Raw genomic sequence first — 4421 nt, 5'->3', positions numbered from 1 at the left:
AAGGGCTATGTCTCTGGACTCCCATGTAGTCAACCGTGGTTCGCATCCCGGACCCGGTAGCTTAAAACTCACGTCGGGCGTGTGTGTGTGCGCGTGTGTGTGTGTGTGTGTGCGCGCCCAAGATCCTAAGAGGAGAATAAAGAAGGGATTGCGGCATGGCCATCCCCCCTGGGGGATGATTTCTCACTTTTTGTCTCTCTGTCTCTGTCTGTCTGTCTGGCGAGTGCACTCGCCCTATAGCAAAAAAAAAACTCTCAAAAAAAAAAAAAGAATTTAATAGGAAAGAAAAATTTTAAAAATAAGTACAACCAAAGCACTTTTTCTCAGGCAGGTTGCTAGATACCAACTGCCTTTGGAACTGGTTAGGTGTTATTTTTATTACCAGAGGTGATAATGAATATTTAACAGTGTGAGGTCTGTCATACTGTCTGTGATCTTTGTTTGAATTCTGGAGCTTCTTTCTGTGCTTGGGCATCTCTCTCCCAAGTGAAGAATTTGAGGAATTTTATTACCTAACCCACATGTCCAGTGTGAGCCATAGGAGCATCCTTATTAGGAGGAACTTCCCAATTAGTTTATTGACCCAGTGGAAACTAAGATGTAGACTAAAATGTCTGGTTCGGTCTTTCTGTATTTATGAGGAATGATAAGAAGGAAATTTACAATCATCCTTAAGTGTCTTCATTAAGTACTAAGAAAGAAAGAAAGTATTTGCCTCGCCCTCCTGGCATCAGGAGCTGGGTAGGAAGAAGGCATTTTCATGGATGGTCTGGTTGCAACTCCTGATAAATTGTTATTGATGTGACATGTGTCCTTCTGCTATTGTCTTAGGGCCACTGCTCATTACTAGCTAACTGACTACCACAAGAGGACCAAGATCGCCCTAGCTGTCTCAGTATTTCAGGATTTTAGAAAATGGGATTTAAACATAGCTTCAGTCGCCTTGGTCTCTGAAAGCACCAGGACACACCTCAGATTTAAAATGGCATCTGAAATTAGCAAGAGAAAGAAAAGGCCAGTGAGAAGTGTTTTATAAATTAAAAAATTAAAGAGAGAGACAGACAGAGATGGAGAGAGGACAGAGGTCGCCCTACCTGTCTCAGTATTTTAAGGGTCTAGAAAGTGGGATTCAGAACAGAGCTACTACTTGGGTCCCTGAACATACCAGGACACACACCTCAGATTTAAAATGGCTTCTGTCTCAGTGTTTCAGGGGCCTACTCTACCAAGATCAACTCAGGGGGAGAAAGAAAGCCTGAATAGACACATAACAAGCAATGAAATTGAATCAATAATAAATAACCTCTCAACAAAGAAAAGCCTAGGTCCCCATGACTTCACTTTTGAATTCTACAAAACTTTAAAAGAGGAGATAATCCCCTTACTGCACAAACTATTTCTAAAGATCAAAAAAAAATGTAGTCCTCTTAAACTCATTTATGAAGCCTTCCTCAGCTCATCCCCAAAACAGATGAAGACTTGACAAAAAAGGAAACCTAGTGAGCAATATTTCTGATGAACAGAGATGCAAAAATTTCCAACAAGAAACTTTAAAATGATATCAGCATATAAAAAATATTATTAATCACTACCAGGTAGGCTTTATTCCAGGAATGCAAGGATGATTCAACATACACAAAACAAAACCTTAATATACCATATTAATAGAATGATAAAAACCATATGATCATTTTAATTGATGCAGAGAGAGCATTTGATTAAATACAACATCCCTTCATGATTAAGACTCTTAGCAAAATCAGCACAGAATGGTCATTTCTCAACACAATAAAAGCCATATATGAAAAACCTATAGCTAACATTATACTGAATAAGGAAAAGCTGAAAGCTTTTCTACTTTAACTGGCACTCGAGAAAACTGCCCACTTTCTTTTCAATATAGTGCTGGAAGTCCTAACCAATGAAATCAGAAAAGAGAATTATATAAAAGGCATTCAATAGGCAAAGAAGAGTTGAAAATATCTTTATTTTCAAATGACATGATGGTATACTTAAAACACCCAAATGTATCCATGAAAAAACTTCTTGAAGTAATAAATGAATACAGTACAATGGCAAGAAACAAATTCAACATCCAAAAATTGATAGCATTTTTATATAGGAACAAGCTGACTGAGGTAAAACTGCAGGAAAAAAATTCCTTTTACCATAGATAACAAATGTATAATATACTTAGGAATAAAGTTAACCAAGCAAATCAAAGACCTATGCAGGAAAACTATGCAAACCTTAAAAAAGATATTGAAAATGACACAAAAAAGTGGAAGGACACAGCCAGATTTCACCCTCCTGCCCCACAGATTTAGCCAGGAGCCAGGACAAGTCAATCAGCAGCCACCTCTATCTGAGTTCTGAGCAACTTCATTTAGGTATTAGGACCACCAAAGACTTATTGCCCTGACTTCACCCTTCTGGCCCTCAGATTTAGCCAGGAGCCAGGTTCGAGCACTCTGCTTATTCCCTCTGTTTCTCTCCAGCTCTCTATATATTCTTAATTTTTTTTTAATTTTTAAACTTCTTTTTTTTTTTTTTGAGAGGTTTTCACTATAGGGCGTGTGCGCTCGCCAGACAGACAGAGACATAGAGACAGAAAGCGAGAAATCACCCCCCAGGGGGGATGGTCATGCCGCAATCCCTTCTCCTCCATTCTCCTCTCGGGATCTTGGGCACGCACGCACACACACCCGGCGTGAGTTTTAAGCCACCGGGTCCAGGACACAAACCGTGGTCGACTATGTGGGAGTCTAGCAACATAGCCATTACGCTAACTGCTGGTTCCCAAATTTTAAAACTTCTTAGCTCTCTGCCACTCTTTCATCTTGCTAATTATTCTTATCTTCTCCCCTGCCCCCATAGGACATGCTAATCAGCAGCCATCTATATCTGAGTTCTGAGGAGCCTCATTCAGGGATTAGGACTATGGGAGGCCTTCTGCCCAGATTTCACCCTCCTGCCACACAGATTTAGCCAGGAACCAGGTTCAAGCATCCTCCTTATTCTGTCTTTCTCCAGCACTCTCTCTATCTTTTTTTTAAAAAAACTTATTATCTCTCAGCTGTTCTTTTGTCTTGCTAATTCTTAGCTTTCTTCCTGCCCTCAGGACAAGCCAATCAGTGGCCATCTGTATATAAATTCTGAATGGTCTCATTCAGGGATTAGGACCACCAAAGACCTTCTGCACAGACTTTACTCTCCTGCTCCCCGGATTTAGCTAGGAGCCAGGTTAGAGCACACTACTTATTCTCTCTGTCTCTCTCTCTCTCTTCTTATTTTTTTTTATTTTTTAAACTTCTTAGATCTGCCACTCTTCTGTATTGCTAATTCTTACCTTTCCCTCTACCCCCATAGGACAAGTCAATCAGCAGCCATCTATATCTCTATATCTGAATTTTGAGCACTCTCATTCAGGACCAAAGATCTGCCTATACTTCTCCCTCTGTTCACCCAAATTTATACAGCAACTAGATTAGAGCACCCTAATTATTCTCTTTGTCTCTCTGCTTCTCTGTCTCTATTGTTAATTTTTTAATTAAAATTTTTAACTCTCTGTTGCTCTTTTGTCTTGCTAATTCTTACCTTTTCCTATACCCCCATAGAACAATCCAAGCAGCAGCCCTCTATATCTAAGTTCTGAGCAGCCCTATTCAGGGGTTAGGACCACTGAAGACTTTCTGCCTAGGCTTTGCCCTCCTGGCCCCAAATTAAGCCAGTAGCCAGTTTAGAACACCCTGCTTATTCTCTCCATCTCTCTCCAGCTCTCTCTATATATATTGTTTTAATTTTTAAACTTCTTAGCTCTCTGCCACTCTTTTGTCTTGCTAATTTTTACCTTTCCCCAACCCCCATTGCACAAGCCAATCAGCAGTCATCTTTATGTGAGCTCTGAGCAGCCCCATTCCAGGATAAGGACCACCAAAGATCTTCTGAGCAGACTTCACACTCAAGCCTCCCAGATTTAGCCAGGAGCCCAGTTAGAGCACCCTACATATTCTCTTTGTCTCTCTTTGTCTTTCTCCATATATTCTTTTTACTTTCTAAAATTTTTGATATAGGCCACATGCACTGACTAGAGAGAGACAGAGAGAGAGACAGGGAAAGTGAGAAATCACCCGCCCAGTGGAGATGGCCATGCTACAATCCCTTTTTCTCCAATTTCCTTGGGATTTGGGGCACACACACACATGTTCTGGCTTGATTTTCTTTCTTTTTTTTCTCCTGAAACTTTTTTTAATGAATTAATATAGATACATTGCCTAATGAGCGTCACAGTAAACAAAAGGTGGTTTCCCATGCACAACACACTGCATAGTGGCTTAATCATATATGTCATCATCAATAATTTTCCATTTCTAGTTATATATATATATATATATATATGTATATATATATATATACACTTA

The sequence above is a fragment of the Tupaia chinensis genome, unplaced genomic scaffold, assembly GCF_000334495.1.
Source record: "Tupaia chinensis unplaced genomic scaffold, TupChi_1.0 Scaffold140338_1, whole genome shotgun sequence".
Classification (NCBI taxonomy): Eukaryota; Metazoa; Chordata; class Mammalia; order Scandentia; family Tupaiidae; genus Tupaia; species Tupaia belangeri.
Note: the sequence above shows the minus strand (reverse complement) of the source record.